Here is a 20,901-nt window from a genome sequence, read left to right as displayed (position 1 = left end):
TAATCTATCTACCAACAAAAAGAAAAGTACAAGAAAGAAGAAAAGATAGCAAAAATCTGCATCCATGTCGAGCACTCCGAAGGGCCGTCAGTCTGTCCTGGTCCTCTTCCTGGACGAGGGTCCAGGAGCATCATCAGCGTCATCGTCAGAGCCCGAGCTAGAACCGTCTCCGGTCTCCTCCTCTGATGACTCGGACTCTGCCTCTGCCTCCGCCTCTGACTCCTCGTCGTCATCATCGTCTGGGACTGGAGCCCGCGAGCTACTCCCGACATGAGCACGCCCTCCCCTGGTACGGGGAAATATCCGGCCCTCCTCATCTCTCCCCCGGGCAGGGACAGAAGGCCCAGCTGGAGCACCTCCTGCCATGGGAATCTGGAAAGGAGGCTGAAAAAGCACACAAAAGGGAAATGCATCAGTATACTGTAGACAGTTTATCAGTGCAGAATGCAATGCAGAGTACAGTGTATGAATGCCGTGAGCAGTCTATCAGTGCAGAATGCAGTATATCAGTACAGTATGAAAATGCCGTGAGCAGTTTATCAGTGCAAAGTATAATGCAGAATGCAGTGTATGCAGTGTATCAGATACCGTGAAATCAGTGGATCAGGTGTCATGTCGTGCATCGGATTACGTGAATCAGTGTATGAATGGTTTGAGGCCAGTGTCAGAAGAACATACCGGTATGCTGTAGAGGGCCAGGAGATCAAATGTCCGCTGGAGCATCCCCATCATCGAGGCATTCATCGCCAACGACTGACGGGTGTACTCAGAAGAAGCCTGCAAAGGTATCAGATGCATCAATATTCTGTGGAATATCAAATAAACTGAAAATGAAATGACTGTACAGAAGTGCAGTAATACATACCGGAGGTAAATCGGGGACGCCGATGAGCTCGTGACCAGCCGGTGGAGGGGCGAAGGGGATCTGATAGGTCGACCCACCCTGCCCCTGGAAAGTCAGTACAGCGGGCAGGGCAGGCCAGCCAATTCCCCGTCCTCCCTGCACTCCGCCCCTGCCACAGACCCGGGCCCTCCTCGCAGCCCCTACTCCAACCCCCGCTCCGGCCCCAGCCGCCGATGCCACAGGCCTGGCCCCCTCTGCTCGACGGCCGCTCAGGGGGCGCATCAGATATGTTTGCACATACTCCCGCTAGTCGCCGGTGCCTCGGAAGCCGGCCTCCTCCCAGCCGATGGTGTAGTCGTCCATCTGCTCGCTGGTGAGCCTCTCGGTCTCCCTCATATCTGCAGGAGGGGGAACCGGGACTATCTGCTTAGGTAACCCTAGGGTCTGGCGTAGAAAACGCTCCCCCAGGTACCAAGCCCGACAGACCGGGCCCTCAAGCAAAATTCGAAAACGCGAGGTCTCCTCCGCACCAGGGAACCGATCCCGCATCGCCGCCAGCAAGGGAGCCTACGGCCGCCATGTGATCTGAAAGTGACAGACAGTTTGTTATCTACTGTTTTGAAAATATACAGTGGAAAAGCGAAGCTTAAATGAACTGTAGTAAAACATACCTCGGCAGGGGTAATGGTGTCGAAGTATCGGCGGAAGAAGCCGAATATCTCCCGCGGTCGCCGGGTGCACCTCCCATCAAAGCGACTCGAGAAGGGGACGGCCAGGGGAGTCTCCGCAACTGGCACAGGAGCGAGCCTAGGAAAGTAGGCATAAACCCACAACTACAAGGTAAATACCAGTGCATTTATCAGTTGAAGCAGAATGCAGAATAAAGCAGAAATGGCAGAGCCGTGTGTTGTGCAGTGTATTGTTTGCAGTGTACAGTGTGAGCAGTGTACAGTCAGTGTAAAGCAGAATGTATGTGTGTGCCGTGTGTACAGTATACAACAAGTGTAAAGCAGACTACAGTGTGTGCAGTGTACAGAGTACAGAAAGTATGAGACAGAAATGAAAAAAGCGGAGAAGAAGTGTACCTCCCAAGCCCGTCAGTAGCCTCCGAGTAGCTGGCCGCTGCCGCGCGAAGCCGAGCTCATATATCCATAAAGGGTGGCCAGAGCAGCGCCGCCCCAGTCATAGTGCAGAATGTCCCGGACGTCCACCAGTGCGCTGAGAAGACAGAGAGGCACGGTGTTCGCCCGATCGGCGAAGATGGTAGTCCCAAACAGGAACATGAGGATGCCGCGAGCATACCTCTCCACGTCCTCCGGGGTCATCTCCGCCTCCTCCTCCAACGCGGGCTGGACCCGAAACTGGACCTCAAACTAGGAATATCGAACGAAACCTGGGCGAGCTAGGGGTGGCGCCTCCCCCAGTAGATGGACCTGAGCTGCGATCCACTCATCCATCGCGATGTCAAATGGGATCGGATCACCCCCACCCCGATGCCTGTGAGCATCGAGAAATCATGAGGGGTCATCGTCATATCCCCTGCAGCAGAGAAGTGAAAAGAATCGGTGGTGTCCCACCATCTCTCCGCCAGAGCAGCAAGGAGAGGTCTGCATGTGGAGAGCCTAGAGAGTCCTCGGCAGAAGGCGCCGAAACCCGCTCGATCCACGATACGTCGGACCGCGCTAGGGAGCTCATCATACCACTCCCGAGCACCAGTATTCCCATACCCGCGAATGGTATGGGAACCCTCCTGCAAACAGAAAATAACAATTGCAAGACAACATTTAAAATGCAGTTTTGAAAAAGCAGATAAAGCATGTGTGCAAGTTTGACAGATTCAGACAAATACCGGGTGCCGGTGTGCTTACAGTGAACTACAATGTGTGATGTGTCAGCGTGTTTGGGTGTTTCAGAGCAGATATAGCATTGTGTGCAAGTTTGTCAGATTCAGACAAATACTGGGTGCCAGTGTGTATGCAGTGAAATACAGTGAGTGCAGTGTGTTTGAGTGATTCAGGGCTAGTGCAGTGTGTGTGCATATGTCAGTCTCAAGCAGGTACCAGTTGTATGTATGTTTACAGTCAACTACAGTCTACAGCATATCAGTTTTCAGCAGTTAAAGAATACAACTAGCTATGATAGTTTTTGTATCCTACATTGCGAAAAGTAAAGCAGAAGAAAGAGAGTTACCTCGGAAGTGCCGAATGAAAGGTGGGAGGTAGGCTCGCGCAGTAGTAGCTCAGGTGCCACATGCCTCTCGAAGCTCCGGAACTGACGTAGGCCGTCGGGGGGCAGAACATGGATCGCCGGCCGGTAGGTCGCCGGGTCGAACGGGCGCTCGCTCAGTGGTAAGAGCTCAACCCCGGGATCCATCTCGTGGTCCGGGGGAGTCCCGCCATGTGGAATATCGTCCGCCATATCCGAGATGATGAGAAAATGGCCGGAGGAAGGAAAACCGGGCCGGAATACGAAGAGTCAACCGAAAAGTCGACTCCCGAGAGGGTCGGGAATGGCCGGAAAGGCCGGAATATGAAAAGGTACGGAAATGAAGAGGAAAACAAGGGGAACAAACCCCGAAAAGGCGGGAACGCCAAACGAGGCACCGAAACAAAAATGTGATCGGTTGAAAATGTTCGAAACACGAAGGAAATCGCGAATCCGACGACAAAACGGGTGTAGAACGCGAAGAAATGGACGAAAAGTGAAAGAAAAACACTCTAGAGAGAGAGGGCAAGAGTTTTCGGAGGTGGAAAAGTGAGGAATAGGGTTTTGAAACCCTATTTTATAATGCCCAGAGTGAAAAGTCGAAACTGCCCCGATTCAGCAACTGTTTGCCGGTCAGCAATGTTTTGTGCCGGCCAGCACTTTTTTGTGCCGATGGAGTTTTTGTGCAGCCGGTGGCCTCCCCTCCCGGCCGGTGATGTTCCCACAGCCTTGTTAAGGCCATATGAGATGTTTTTGGTCTTCATAGCTCAAGAAAGTGCAAGAAAGTGCACCTCCGATGGTCAACCGGCCTCCGTTCTGACTTCGGACTGCATCTGCCTGCGTAGCACTCCAACCCATGCAGGGTGTATCCTTTTCGTATCCTTTTGACTTTTACAAGGTCCAAAAGTTGCCCCATGTGCATTTCATATCTGTCGCACTGTTTTGTGCATTTCAAGCCATCGCACTGTTTTGTGCATTTCAAACTATCGCACTGTTTTGTGCATTTCAAACAATCGCACTGTTTTGTGCATTTCAAACTATCGCACTATTTTGTGCATTTCAAACCATCGCACTGTTTTGTGCATTTCAAACTGTCGCACTGTTTTGTGCATTTCAAATCGTCGCACTGTTTTGTGCATTGTATTTCAATCGCGCTGTTTTGCGCATCGCACTGTTTTGTGCACCTCAATTGCATCTTGCATGCATCCATTCGCGCTATCTTGCGCATCTTGCTTGTACTTGTTAGTACATTGCATTGTTTTGAACACAAACCGGCTTCGCGAAAGCGTATAAGTCCAATTACAAGCCGGCTTCGCGAAAGCGTATAAGTCCAATTACAAACCGGCTTCGCGTAGCGTATAAGTCCAATTGTCAAAATCTTTTTTTGCACCTTATGAGGCGTGCGTGTCTCATTTGTATCACCTTACATTCCGTATGGCACGCGTGCCGCACTTGCATCATCATGCGTTTGCATCTCAAAAAAAAACATGCATTGTCATGCATACATTTTGATTTCGGTCTAGGAGACCTTAAATCCTCTAAAGGTGCAATTCCTTTGGTGTTCGTCGTGCCCGAACGACTTTCGGTGGTCTGGTAAGGCTACCTGCCTATGTTTGCGGTGAGTTCCTAGAAGACCAACTGGGACGGTGGAAACTAGAGTTCGAATGGCTTATGCCTAGAACGCAAAGGTTCGGGAGTTCCGAGACTAAAGTCTGGTTTAAATACCCAGGGGTGTACCCTCGGCTTGAAATCTGTATGGAAGCCCCATAGATTGAGGCAGCATGTCGGCGCCTCAGTTCTGGATACTAAACCAACCTAGTATATCGCCCTGTTGGTAAGATAGGGAAAGCTGCAATCATAGCCATTGCATCATGGTGCATTGTCATGCATTTCCATTGTAGCTTGCATGCATCCGTTGCATTTTTCCCAGTAGTCGCATCGCACTACATTGTCATGCATTTTTGTAAATATCCGTTCTACTGCATATTTGTAGATATTGCATTGTAGATTGCATGCATTCATTGCATCACCTTCCGCCTATGGCTTGCGCCTTTCCAGGTTGAGCTTGGTCTGGTATATGCCCTTACTGGTCATGTTAAAACACAGTTCTGCATGTGTATCGCGCCGATTCCACGCTGATATGTTGGTTGAGGGTTGCGGCACCTTTTCTGTGTTACACATGACTCGTATGTGTATATGCCTTTCCTAGGCAAAATTTGGTTTGGCTTGCATGCCATATCCATTGTATCCATATCCACTCCATTGCATATTTGTAGATATTGCATTGTAGATTGCATGCATTCATCGCATCGCCTTCCGCCTATGGCTTGCGCCTTTCCAGGTTGAGCTTGGTCCGGTATGTGCCCTTACTTTTCATGTTAAAACACAGTTCTGCATGTGTATCGCGCCGATTCCACGCTGGTATGTTGGTTGAGGGTTGCGGCACCTTTTCTGTGTTACACATGGCCTGTATGCGTACATACCTTTCCTAGGCAAGATTTGGTTTGGCCTGCGTGCCATATCCATTGCCATCTTCCTAGCATATCCATACATATTACATTGTAGTGTAATTTCTGCATCCGGTATTAGGATCGTAGTCCTTTCTCCAGCGGGTCGTTTCCCCACTTATGTCGATTCCACCCAATACTTGTTCTTGTGTCTGTCTACAATGCTCATAGTTCAGTTGACCGTTCTATGGTAGACAGACTTGTTATCTCCATCAATCTATTTGACATAGGTGTGGTTTCGAACCACTCATGATTGGATCATGATTCAAATGCTTTGCATGTAGCTTGCATTGTTTCAATTACATTGCATCTTCATTTGCATTGTTTATACATTGTTTTGTATATATTGCATTTCGTTTTACATCCACATTTGCATTGTCATGCATGTTGCTAACAATATTGTACCTGTTAAGTTTGTTTTCTTTTCAGGCACGATATTGTATGTACGGTTCATTTGAGGTTGGTGCAACCAGACGAGCCGCACAGGTATTGTATCCTCCGAGCGAGACGTATCGAGAATTGCATAATTCTCTTACATCCTTTCTGCATTGTAGTGTAGTTCGGTGTATGCTAGCTTAAAACTGTCGCTTGTAGGCTTCATTACAGCTTTCTTTGCATGATCATAAGTTATGCTCGGCTCTGTGCATTGTCTTGCATTTTGCCCGTGCCTTCGGGCACATATCTTGATTGTCTTGCATGTTTGTCTAAGTCTTCGACCTTGTCAAAAATGGGTCGTCTCTGGGCTTTGACATTCACTCCCGTCATTGTTATGACTTTCGAGTTCTGTCAAAGAGGGGCAACTGTAGACACCCCATTTTTGACCGTCCTTAAGACTTGGACGTCACCGTTTGAACACTCGGTGATTATCCATGTTTGTGTTTGTTTGGAGTTCCCGGAGGCCTCGGCTCGCGTGCCTTGCCTCAAGATCTCCGAACTCGACCGTTTAGTGTCTGGTTTTGCACCAAACACTTGTGTTTTGCCTTGGAAGGGCAGGGTAGGGCTTGTGGACCATCCCCACCCATCACCGGCAGTGGCTAGAGGCCACCGGCTGGTGTTTGCTGCCACCGGCAATGTTTATTGCCGGCCGGCACTATTTGTTGCCGGTCAGCACTATTTAGTGCCGGCCGGCACTCTTTTTGGCTAAGATGGCATTTTTGGTCGGCCGATTGCTGTTCATCTGCTTTTGCAGATATTTTTAGACAACTGTCTTGCTTTTGCATCCCTCCATACACGTGTATGGAGGGATCTCCCTCTTGTAAAGCTTGTCTTGTAAGCTTTACAAGACATATAGAGAGAGGCTCTCTCTTTAGGGCAAAAAAGAGAGGACTTAGGTTAGAGAGTTAAGATATTTTGAGAGCAAAAACAGCCATTGTTGAGCTCTGGTTCTAGGGTTTGAGTTACATACATTTTCTATCTCTCTTTCCCTCTCTTTTGTGCACTAGGTGTTTTGTGTCTTACTATTGCACACAAACACCTAGTGTTTCACCTTCCTTTGGCTCTTGAGGTTCTAAAGGACTGGTTTTGAAGTTTTGGTGTTGGATTCAAGCTAAAGGAGGCCATTGGAGCACCATTTGTGAAGGGATCATCAAGGGTAAGAAACTTACACCTTTATTCCCCATTTTTGCATTGATTTTCTACCTATCTTAGAGCTATTTTTGTGCTTATTGTATAACATAAAAAAGTTCTGTTTTTAGGCCCTCTTTATTGTTTATTAAGAGTGTTTTGTTGTTTGAGGGTGGTTGACCCCCCCTTAGGCCTTGAAAGGCCTCATTTTGGGCCATTTTGTGCTAGCTCTGGGATTTTGGTGTTGGGGTCTCTTCACCACTGAAATCTTGAGGGATTTCAGTGGTGAAGATGATACCTTGAAGTCCCAAGAAGGAGAGGGTCACCCCCTCTCCTTGTTGTCCTTGAAAAGGGCATGTTTTGGCCTCTTGAGAGAGCATTATGCTTGAGTGTGTGTTGAGCATGTTTAGGTTGTTTTTCATGCTTATATATCCATAATATAACATGATTTTAAGTTGGTGTTGGTACTCCATCCATGCTTAGCATAGTTTCCTTGTAATGCCTTGTTATGCCTTAACATGTCTTCGGTTGTTAGCCTTTGTTGGAGCATGTTTTAGGCTTAGTCTTGTGAAGATTTTGTGCATGTTTTGCCATGTTCTAGGTCTGTCCTAAGTTGTTTGGGTTGACTTTGGCATGCTTGATATAGCTCCTTTGTATTTGGGCTTGTTGGCCTTGAGTATGTGCATGTGTAGCATGACATCTTTGCATCGATTTGGTGATTTGGGGTCACTTTATATGTTATTTCAGTCCCATTTCCATGCTTCTTTGATTGCCTTTCATGCCTCTTTAATGCTTTGGAAGCTTGTGTAGCAATGCTCCATGTTTTGGTGTTTATGCATGCCTTTGTTTTTGAGTCACTTAGATGCCATCTAAGTAGTCCTTTAGCTTTGTTTTAACATGCTAAACCTCTGATTTTGGTCCTTCCTTTCATGCCATGTTTGGTCTTGTTAAGTGTAGTTCAATGCTCATTGGCTTGCTTTGAACATTTGGATCATTTTGCATGTGAATGTTAGCTTATCTTGTTGCTTGGTTTGGCACCATCCTAACATGACTTTCAATGCTCATGTTGCATGCTAATTAGTCCATGATTCCACCTTTCAAATGTGTTTGAGGGTTGTTCAATTTGTGCCTAAGGTTTGGACCATAACATGTGTATGTGTGCATGTGTGTTTAGCATCCATTTTGGGCATTATTGGCTACTGTTTTTAGGCCTATTTAGAGCTGCCTAATTCATGTTTAAGACCATTTTTGCATCCATTTGCATTGCCATATGTATGCTTGTATGCTTGCATAAGTTAGTTGCCGTGCCATGTTGCATCCTTAGCTTGTATGCTTAGGTTGCATTGCATCTTGCATGCATTCCTTGTCCCTTGATTTGGTGATAGGGATGAGGACTTTGGTTTGATTTGGCTTGCATTGCATTTGAAATCAAAGTTGCATACTTGGTTCTTTGGGCCATCATGCATGGGAATGCGTGATTGGTGGTCCGAGAATCGGGGCACATCCTCATTTGAGTCATTAACATGATAAGGAATGTGATAGGTGCATAAATTGCTTGAATTGCATTGCCATGCAAGATTTTGCCCTCTGCTACTGTGAGTTGCAGGTTCTGCAGGAATTTATTGCCGGCCGACAGTATTTAGTGCCGACCGGCAGTCAATCGATGGCCGGTGGATCTATTTTGTGATGGTGACTAAATGATACTGCCGGTGGAAATTCTGCTCAGCCGATGATATCCCCCAGTGCCCTGAGAGGCATCCCTGAGACTTTGGCAGTTTTCAGAGGAGCAGAGCAGGGAAAACAGAGGCAAACTATGCATGGCAGTGCGATTCCGAGCCAGTCCCGAGCATGCGTTGCGTCTGGCCCTCGCCCCGAGGCGGTTTATCTGTTTTCTTAGCTTAATTTAATTTGTTAATTAAGTTAATTAATTTGTAATTATTAATTAGCTTGCGTAGTTAATTAATCTGTAATATTTATTTGGTCCCTCCAAGTGAGGGCAAATCTGTAATAAGTGTATGTGGGTGGTGTGTATGTCTTCCAACCTCACTTCTTTCTTCCCTTTTATTTACCTGCTCACGATGGTAGATTAGGGCACGTTTAAATCAGCATACCTTATGCTATGCATGCGTGCATTCATGCATTTGTACTACATGCATTAGGCTCGGTACATCACGCTAACTGCATTTGTACTTCAAATTCTAAACTGAATATGTGATAGTTGCGCATTCTCACATGCCATGTTTAGGATAACCGAGCCTATTCTAGCAACACTTTGTATGCGATGCATTAGGCACTTAACATGGACTTGGATCATGCATGTTTGCTAACGAGTTCTTTGTTTTGGCACGGAGTACGATGTAAGTATTTCCGCTTTAGCATATCGCATGAGTGTGAATGTTGCCATGATAGCATGCTTAACATGTGGCTAGATGCTTATGTGTTAAACTGTTTTGAATGCCTGTGGGTGAAGGTTGGATTGTTTGAGTTGGAAGAACTCATTGAAATCCGTGTTTTAGCCTACTTGCGAGTAGCAAATCCAAAACATTTTCCAAAACAAACGGATATGCAATGCTTACTGCCAAATTAGGCAATCTAGTCTATACTTGTTTGCTGCGTGCATAACATAGTAATTCTAGGCTAATAATTGGTTTAAGAACACATAAAGTTTTCAAAAACGGATATCACGGTTAGTAGAGGCCGGTCTTCGGACCGGGCGAAAGGGGGTGCTCATAGCTGACCTTCCCCGATCGTACCCAAGCTCCCGAGCCGAGACAACTCCGGTGATGACGGACATGTGGCCTTCGGCACCGAGTCAGGGTTTTCTAAATTTTTCCCATTTTAAAAAAATATTTAGGTGGCGACTCTGTATCTGGCAAAGCAGTCCATGTTTGGCACTACTTTTTCAAAAATCTGTTTCTCAAAACGATTGGCCAGATTTGGACTCTTTGGTTCAGATTAAGAACCACGACAACGGAAAATCGCGAGTCCGAACTGTAGCGTAAGGCCCCTCTGCGGGACGCGTCTACAACACTCTAAACCACCCATATATGCACTGATTACATAGCCCTATCATTCCCCACTCTCACTTTCATTCTCTCCTTATCATTTTCCTCTAAAAAGACTAATTTTTGTATTACTTCATCATCTTGGCCCTTTGTTACAATCCCAACCTTTTTCCTAGTTGTAAAGTTTCATGTGCCTCCTTCAGTCTCCCATTATCACAGATGGATTTTGACCTTTTTGAAAATAACCTTGACAGAGCAGTAGCAACAGATCTAACCATTACATTTTTATGATTTCCTTTACTCAATCCTGTTCCTCTTTGCCCTATCCTTTTAACAAACCCGGAAAAACCTCTCCTTAGTAGCTAATTTTTGGATCTATCATTTTTCTTCCCTCTCTTTTTCTTTTTCTTTTTCGTTTTTTTTTTTTTTTTTTTTTTTTTTTTTTTTTTTTTGTTGATTATTGACAGAGTCATTAAATGGTGTACTTATGGTATCACTATTGTATGACTTAGAGCCCACCATAATAGGCCCACTTCTTTTTGATTTCATTGGCCAGTCTAGAACCCTGCAAATCTAGCCTATATAAGTCTGGCCCATTGAGTTAGCTTGTGAAATGGCCTTGGCCCAAATTAACCTCCAAACAGATGTTTGGCCTATCTCTTTGAGTTCGACTGAGATTTTTAATAAAACCAGGTGTGATAATTTGCCCATCTACTTTTTGGGCATCATTATTGCACACTTGCAACTGCATGCTCTCCACCCTCATCAATGATTCCTCCACGCATGTGTCTTCCTCTTTTGATTTTTCCATGCAATCTTCAGACTCTTCTACTTCTGATAATACTTTCCACCTGCCATCAACCTTTATCTCGCATCTCTCTTTACTCCAAGCTGCCTCATCATCATCTATGTCATCATCAGCATGTTATTTTCTGCATTCCTCTATGTGCTATGGCTCATCATAAACATTTGAATTGACATAATCCTCATCACCTTCATGTGTGTTACATTTGTAGCCGGCCTTCACCTCATTCACTACTTGTTCCTCACATACCCTTATTGGGTATATTCTCTTTTTGCATTCCAGGTTTATGCTTGAATTAATCAACTCCATAGCACTTGTAACTATTCTAATCCTTCTACATCTAAATGATGATGGTTCAAAAATATTATCATCAAAATTAACCATCTCACCCCATAGTCTTATAATCCTTTTGAAAGTGTCTGAATTCCATAGATTCAATGGAATGCCATAACAACTCAACAATACCAATCTTTCCTGATCAAGGTGAAGACCTGTTGACCATCCTGTGATTTATTCACCACTTTCGGAAACTTTTATTGAGCACACTTTCTTTGCTTCTTAGCTCCTCTATTGATTTTGTTAATCATGTTGTTTAATTTTGATGATGTCCAAATATTATTTGATAAATTGTTATTTTTTAATAATTTGACATAAATTATAAAAATGTATTATATCTTTTTTATACATGTTGCACTGAATTCAAAATTATTTTACAATCTTTTGACACAAAATATATTCTATGCACCAATTACAAACACAGTTGATTTATATGGAGCATCTTTTGAATATATTATACGTATATATATAATATAATATATTAATTATAGGCGTGGAGGTGCAGTGCTGTATATTATACTTTATCTATATATATATATATATATTATAATAATTTGAATCAACCTGCATCATTTTACATCACCTTATATATATCTATATATATATATTAATATAATATAAAAGAAAAAAGTTGCAAAGTTACAGCACAATTTTCTTGCTGAAGTTTGACTTAAGGAGCACCATAATGATGGAACGTTGGGTTGTCTCCTCGTGATTCGAAGGAGCGTCCGTCTCTTTATCGGGTATATTTTTGTGTATAAATAGAAGTGTTTTGTATGGAGAAAAATCAAGAACTTGAAGAGAAAATTTTTGTATGCTTCAAAATTGTGATTGTATTTTTCACTCTGCTCTTTCACTTTCAGATCTAAGTATTTTCTTTGTTCTTACACTTTCATATCTACTTTTTGTAAGAGAATTATTGGCCTTGTTTGGTAGGGCTTATTTCCAGCTTATTTCAACTTTTAACTTAATTTAAGCTATTTTGATGTGTTTGGTTCAGCTTAACAATACAGCTTGTAACTTTTTATAAGTCAAAAATTAACTTATTGTAGACGTCCCTGAACGTCCCGAGAGGGAAATCCCGTTTTGTTCATTTGGGGCTCACTACAGTTCAGGACTCAATGTCACGGTCTTGTATCTAATCTTGCAGAGTACAATGCAAGACCGATGAATCCTCAAAGAGTCCAAATCCGGCAAATCATTTTTGAAAACAGATTTTTTTTTAAAGAAGTGCCAAACATGGACTGCTTTGCCAGATACAGAGTAGCCACCTAAATATTTTATTTTGGGGGAAATTTAGGAAACCTTGACTCATGCCTAAGGCCACGTGTTTGTCATCACCAAAGTTGCCTCGGCTCGGGAACTTGGGTACGATTGGGGAAGGTCAGCTATGAGCACCCCTGCTCGCCCGATCAAAGATCGGCCTCTACTAACCATGATATCTAGTTTTGAAAACATTATACGTTCTTATTCCGGTTATTAGCCTAGATTTACTATGTGATGCGCACAGCATACAAGTATAGACTGGATCGCCCGAATTGGAACAAAACAACTCATGTTTGTTTCGAAAAACGGTTTGCTACTCGCAAGTAGGCTAAAATGTAGATTTGCCACCCTCAGGTGGGCGTAGAAAAACATGATGATTTGCCACTCTCAAGTGGGCTTAAAACTCACAATTGATGAATTGTTCCATTCCAAATAACCCAACCTTCACCCACAGGCATTCAGACAGTTATATCACATAAGCAAGTAGCCTCATGGTAAGCATGCTATCATGGCAGTCACTCACAAACATGCAAGGATGCTAAAACATAAATACTTACCGAGTACTCCAAGCCAAAACAGAAACTATGTTAAAAATCCATGCATGATCCTAACTATACAGAAATGCCTAATGCAATACATGCAAGAAATGCAACTAAAATAGGCTCGGCTATTCTAAACATGGCATATGATGATGCTACAGCTGACATGTATTCAACTTTGGATTTGAAATACAATGTAGTTAGTATGATGCGCTGAGCCCGGTGCATGCAAGATAGATGAATGAATGCAAACATGCGAAGCATAAGTATGCTAATTGAAACATGCCGTAAACTAACCATCAAAAGCAAGTAAGTAAAAGATAGAAAGAAGTGGGGTTGGAAGACATGCATCACACGCACACATACTTATTACAATTGTGCCCTCGCTCGGAGGGTCCGAATAAATAATACAAACTGCCTAATTAACTAACTCATGAGCTAATTAAATATTACAAAATCTTATGAATAACTGATTACAACTAATTATTACACAACTTAATTAATTAACAAATTAATTATAACAAATAACAAATGCTAACTAACTAGTAAGCAATAAAAGAGAATTGCTCCAGCTCTGTTTGAAGAAGAGGAGGGTATGCATGCTCGCTTTGGTTCCTCGCCTCGAAACGCCTTCCGGTTGCTCTTTAGAGGCTCTGTTTGCAGGGTGTCTTCTAGTGTTTGTTGCTGAAACTTACCAAAACACTACTGGGGAATTCACCAGTGGCCTGCCGGCCATGAAAGGAGGGATGCTGGCCAACAACAGGATAGTGCCAGCCAAGGGTGTGACACTGCCGGCCATCAGTGGTGCACTGCCGGCCACTGGTGTGCTGTGACACCAAGCTGCAACAAAGCACAAAATAGAGAAAAGAGAGGGTCTCCCAAGGGTGTATACGCATTATGCCACCCCAAATCACCTCAAAACATCAAGGGAGAGGCCTAGTCAGATCCACGACCATCAATCACGCATCCCGATGCATGATGGCCAAAAATCCAACTTGTGCAAATCAATATGAAAATGAATGCACAAATAAAGCAAGTAAAGCCTAGAACTCCATCATGAATTATCAAGAGCTTCGGCGACCGAGAATTGAGACACGTTCCATCACTCGGAGTATGAAACGCCCCTCGTTCCTCGTGCTCGGATTAACACTTAACCCAAACAATGCAACACGTAAGCATGGCAAACATGCAATATGAACAACCTGACAAGGCTAATGACATGCAACAAGCACATATGCATGATGTGAGGTTATAACCTTGGACAACATGACAAAATGCAACATGAACATGCAACAACATGTAATGAGGCTAGCATGCGACAACATGCAAAGATGGAGCAAGCATACAACAATATGCAAGACAGGCATGCGACAACATGCAAAGGGATGGGCTTAAACTAATGTGGGCGACTCTCAACTAAGCCCAAATCAGTGGCCATAAGTGATGAATTGATGACATGAAAAACATGAAATGGCAAGGCAAACATGTATGCCAAGTGGCTCAACTATTAAGCCACAAAGAGGACAACTCTTAAGCACACTTAAGGAGCAACAAACATGGATATATGACAATGAGGTAAGCTCTGAAATCTCATGTAAAATGATGCCAAATCAGCTCAATAATGCAAGCATAGCATATTATGATGCTCAAAGCTCAAAGTGAGCAACGGGACTTAAGCCATGGCCATACGAGGCAAACCCCAAGGGGTCGAGGGGACCTAAAACAATCCTAGGGCAGGTCCAAACAAGACCAAAACTAAGCTCAAAGCTAGCCAACATAGGCTAGAACACAAAGCCAAAAAACATGGAGCATGCAAGGCTTTAAAGAGGCAATGCACTGCACCTATTGAAACCAATCGTGACAAGACTTGGACAACATAAAACAGAGTTACATCATGGTATAATAAGACCCAAAATGCACTGAAATGATGAGCCAAAGGCTTAGGCTTAATGGCATGCACAAAAGCTCATTCTTGAGGCATAAAGCACAAGCTTTATAAAGCATTCAAGGCATGTCAAATGCAAGTGTATGACAACATTTCATGGACTGAAATAGCATATGGAATGAGGGAAAAGCATGCAAACATCACATGTATGGCATGGTAGGGGCCTCAAAACCCAAGACTAGCCTAAGCATTTACACTATAGCTATACAAAGCACGAGTGATATGGCCATGGCAGCCCAAAATAAGCATAAAATCATGTTAGAGAGAAGCCAAAATATGCTAGGATGATGAGTCAAAATACTATGCACAAAGGGCTAGTAAACAAGATTTGTTCTACACCTGTATGGAGCATGCAAAGGATGATCAAACCAACTATGGATAGGGTCATAACATGCCAAATGATGACCAAATACATGCTGAAATGTAAACCAAACAAGCTAACATGACACGGCAAAGCATGGAGCATATGAAGCTAGTTTAGGGGATTTACATTACAAGTATATCATGCAAGCATGGAGTGACAAAACCAACCCAAAATAGATTCATGGCATGGTAAAACATCACCAAAAACCCACTAAAATGGTCTCAACACAAGCTAAGCACACATGCTACTTTGATGAGCTATGAATGGAGTTACTCAACACATACTAGATGCATGCAAATATGACCAAACCAGCTATGGACAGGGCCAAGGTAGGTCCTAGAAGTCACAAAAATAGGCCTGAACCAAGCCTCAAAAATGCATGGAGGGATGGTCCTTTGGAAGGCCAAAAATGCAAGCAAAGAGGAACCAAAAGAGAGGGGGCCAGCCCCTCTGATTAAGGACCTCAAAACCACACCTTTACCACTGAAAATCTACTGGATTTCAGTGGTAAGAAGGCCAAACCAAGGCTAGCTTGGAGGCCTCAAGGATTGGCTTAAAACAAAGCCAAACAAAGCATGCAAGAGGGCTACACACCCCTAACAGCAAAATGACCTTAAACAAACTTAAAAAGGACTTAAATACAAGACTTTTTCAGTTATAAGCAAAGCCTAAATCAATATGAAAAGAGGGCTAAAGAAAGGTGCAAGAAAATGAAAAAATAGGGAAAATACTTACCCTTGAAGACCCTCTTCGAAACCAGCAACTTCAGGGGGTGGAAACTAGTTTTCAGAGCTCAAGAATCCCTCCCAAGAAGCTTAGTCCAATGGTGGTGGTGTATCTCTATGTGTTGTGGTGTAAAAATGCAAGGAAATTCAATTTCTAAGCACAAAATACAAACAATATAGAGAGAATGAGAGGTTTTTCTCTTCAAAATGGCTGAACCTCTAGCAAAGAGGGAGGTCTCTTGCTTATATAGAGGAATGCAAAGCCAAAGCTTCTTCAAGAAGCTTTGCAAGGGCTTCATCCCTCCATACACATGTATGGAGGGGAGCAAACAAAAATCCAGCTGGCTCAAAAGATCTAGAGGAAAAGCAGTTGAGACAAGGGAGGTGCCGGCCATCATTAATGGCCGGCAGTGGCTCACTGATAGCCGGCAGGGCATCACCAATGGCCAGCAGTGCCATTCCATGGCCGGTAGTGAACCAAAAGGTCCACTAAGAGAGGACCTAGCCAAGGTCCAAGAAAGGGGCAGAAAGGATACAAGGTCTGGGAAGCTCGAACCGGTGACGTTCTACTGCGACAGTCGAGTACTCAGCGAGCAATCGAACTAGTTGTTGGGTGTACCTACAAGCACAACTAAGTCTTAAGGACGGTCAAAAATGGGGTGTCTACAGTTGCCCCTCTTTGACAGAACTCAACAGTCACAAAGTGACAGGAGTGAGTGTCAAAGCCCAGAGACGACCCATTTTTGACAAGGCCGAAGACACGTTTCACGCGGAGTGCACATAATACCTGTGCGGCTCGTCTGGTCGTGCTAGCTTCAAATGAACCGTACATACAATATCGTGCCTGAAAGAGAAACAAAACTTAACAGGTACAATTTTGTTAGAAGTGTGCATAACAATGCAATAGAAAGTGCGTGACAACGCAAGTGAGGGGATGCATGACAATGCGGGTGGAAGGGGGTGCATAACAATGCGACGCAGGCGCGTGCATAACAATGCGATTCGAAACAAGCATAACAACGCGGGAGGTTGCCTAAACACATGTAAGTAAAGCATACGTGGAAAAGCATGCAATGTGTACGGCAGGAATGAACACATGTAAGTAAAGTATGTAGTAACACATACAATGTGTAACCTCTTGTGAGATGCATAAACACATGTAAGTAAAGCATACGTGGAAACGCATGCAATGTGTAAGCAAGAAAGGTATGAACACATGTAAGTAAAGCATGCAGGATTAATGCATGCAATATGTATGGTAGGAATGAACACATGTAAGTAAAGTATACGTGGAAACGCATGCAATGTGTAAGCAAGCCAGGTATGAACACATGTAAGTAAAGCACACGTCGAAACGTATACAATGTGTAACCACCTAAGAATACATATACACATGCAAGTAAAGCATGCGGGATTAACGCAAGCAATGTGTATAACAGGAATGAACACATGTAAGTAAAGCATGTGGGATTAACGCAAGCAATGTGTAACCTCCTATGAGATGCATAAACACATGTAAGTAAAGCATACGTGGAAACGCAAACAATGTGTATAGCAAGCAAGGTATGAACACATGTAAGTAAAGCATGCGGGATTAACGCAGGCAACAGGTATAACAGGAAATTAAGACAATACATGATAGAGAGAATGCATAACAATGCATAATAAGGATAAGGAAATGCATGACAATGCATGTAAGGTGCTCATGACGATGCGTGATGAGGAGAATGCATGACAATGCATGATAGATGAAACGCATGACAATGCATTTTAGAGATATGCAAAACAATGCATATGAACTAGATAGGTGTTTATTGTAACAGACGAACGCTAATTGACACCAACAGAAGAGAAAGATGCTTAATAAAGACATCTTAAAAGGAGACCTCCGGTTCTACCTCCCGGAGGGTTTGGGATGCATCAAAAGGATACATCTCGTGCGCCTTGATTGGTGTAAACCACCGTATATTGAGGACGTGATTCCCGAGTTCCCACGGAGGCGTTTCGAATCAAGTTTTGAGCATTCCTCGGGATTGTTGGAACCCAGGGACACATACCAAGATCAAATAGGCAAAGAAAGCTGATATGAGGCTGTTGGTCCCTAGGGCCAGCTACCGGCCATCGCCGGCCATCAGCATACACTGCCGGCCATCGACAACAGGCTGCCGGCCATCGGTGGCCGATTCAGGCAAAAGGGGCTTTTAAGCCGTGGGTCTTTAAATAGGCTCAAAACCAACCCATTTCTTTACAAACCCTTCCATAGAAATCAATTTTCTTCCTTCCTAGGTGTGCCTTCTCTCTAGATTCGCGCGTTCTCCACGTTTCCCAACACCCTATACAACCTTGCATCACTAAGGATTCTTGATTTTCTTCGATTTGAACAGATCAGAAATTGCATCTGAGGCTTCTTTCATCATTTCCCGCATTCAAGGATCATTTCCCTCGATCTTCTCTCGAGGTTAGTTCACTTTCCCGGGTTTTTCAACTTTTCTTGAATTTTCTCTCTCTTAGGGTTTGAGTTTATTCAAAATTTCAACATTTTGCTCATTTTTGCCCATTTTTGCATCATTCTTTTGCATCCATTTCAGATGGCTGACGATGTGCCTCATGGCGAGGGTTTCCCTGCACTTCCTCCAGTAGAGTTAGCGGCAGAGTTTGCGGCTGAGCCAGAGATTGAGCCTTAGCCGTTACCATTGGACGTACGTCCCTTCGACCTCGCGGTGTACCATCCGGAGACTCACATCATTCCGGTGGCAGGAGGCATCCACACTTTTACCGATTATGATGAGGACGTGCCAGACGACCTCTTGTTGAGAGAGCCGATGCCTCACTTGTCGGCCATTGCCGTGGAGGTACCATCTCTGCTTTTTTGTAATATTACTTTCGATCGCTTGTATTTCTTGCGTTGTTTCGATCTGATTACATCACATGCTTTGATCTGACTGTATTTCATACATTGCTGATCTGCACTTGACTGTACTTTACACATCACTGCCATGTATGTACTGTACACAACCGCATCTCATGCGTCACTACTCTGAATTCGAATGCATCTTTGACACATCACTGCTCTGGATGCAATCGTATTTTCAATACATCATTGATCTGATCTAAATTGTATTTTCAATACACTGCTGACTTGATTTGAACTGTACTTTACACATCACTGCCCTGTATGTACTGTACACAACCGCATCTCATGCGTCACTACTCTGGATTCGAATGCATCTTTGACACATCACTGCTCTGGATGCAACTATATTTTCAATACATCACTGATCTGATCTGAACTGTATTTTCAATACACTGCTAACTTGATTTGAACTGTATTTTCAACAAGAGGGATCTCGCTCTTTTCGAGGCTACGGCGCTTTGACCGCTCGAGATTGGTACGATGCGCTTCCCGCAGGGGTCCGCCGGATTGTCAACAAGACCGACTTCGGTATATTTTGCTGCAGCCTAACGCGGGTTACAGCGAGTCGCCCTCTCCTGGGGGCTCTTGTGGAGAGGTGGTGGGACACCACCAATTCCTTCCATTTTTCCACAGCAGGGGAGATGACCATGACTCCTTTTGATTTTGCTATGATCACCGGTCTGGACGTGGGAGGTGATCCGATTCCCCTAGATCCCGACATGGGGAAGTGGGTGGCTGCATGGGATGTGTTGCTTGGAGCACGTCCACCCCTTACTTGAGCGGGTATGGTTAGCTACTCTTGGTTTGAGGAGCAGTTCCGCGGGGAGGATCCTGAGACCGATGAGGGAGTAGAGCAGTATGCCAGGGGCTTCCTTCTGTTCCTTTTTGGTACCACCTTGTTTTCGAACAGGTGGAATACCGTGGGTTTGTACTTCTTGAGCGCCCTGGTGGTGCTTCCGCGGGTCTGCTCCTACAACTGGGGCGCAGCCGGCCTCACCACTCTTTATGGATACATGAGCTCCACTTCTCGGATGCGTGAGAGGGTGGTTGGAGGCTATTGGCGAGCTTGGGAGGTGCACAACCTAATTCCCCTTTTCATTACTTTGCTTAGCATTTGTACGTTTTGCTTTGTTCAACATTTGGACTCTCCGTACTTACTGTCACACTGCATGCTTTCTGCTTTACATTTTCTGTACACCATACATGCTGCACACTGCACACCATACACTGCACACAGGATCTAATGTTCATTTTTCTAGGCCTGCATCTGTTATGTATTATACTGCATTCTGCATTCTTGTTCATACGCTGTACTGATCACATCTGTTCAACAGCTTTGGGTATATGCATACTTCTCGGTGCTTGCTCCAGATCCAGTGGAGGAGACTGCAGTGACGGTCCCATTCTCTGATGTATATGATGGTCCGCTCCGTCGTAGGTCCCGGGAGAGCTTCATGTTCTTTCGGTAGTATTTTGACACAGTTGCGGCGCGCGAGGTAAGTCTACAATAAGATTATTTCAATTAACCCAATGCACCTGCCTTAGTTATTTGACGACTGATCATCTTGTTGGTTCTCTTTCTCAGATTACATGGCGACCATGGGAGGGGATTCCGTCAGGACTCCGGGATCAGTATCGCATTGCCCAGATTATGTCTCAATACCGTATCCTCTTCGAGGGGCCGATCTGTCGGGCCTGGTTTCTGAGTGAGCACTTTGTGCATCAGACTTTGGGGTTACCCTCCCCATTTGTACCGATGCCGCCTCCATCATCGATGAGGGAGGCACATGCGTTATCCACCGACCAGGTGATCCAGTTCATGGTAGGGCTGGAGATAGATTACTTCCATGCCGAGGGCAACTACGCAACCTTCATTCAGACAC

This window comes from Camellia sinensis, chromosome 14 (genome assembly GCF_055761805.1).
Source record: "Camellia sinensis isolate YWXY chromosome 14, ASM5576180v1, whole genome shotgun sequence".
Taxonomy (NCBI): Eukaryota; Viridiplantae; Streptophyta; class Magnoliopsida; order Ericales; family Theaceae; genus Camellia; species Camellia sinensis.
This window is presented reverse-complemented; position numbering follows the sequence as displayed.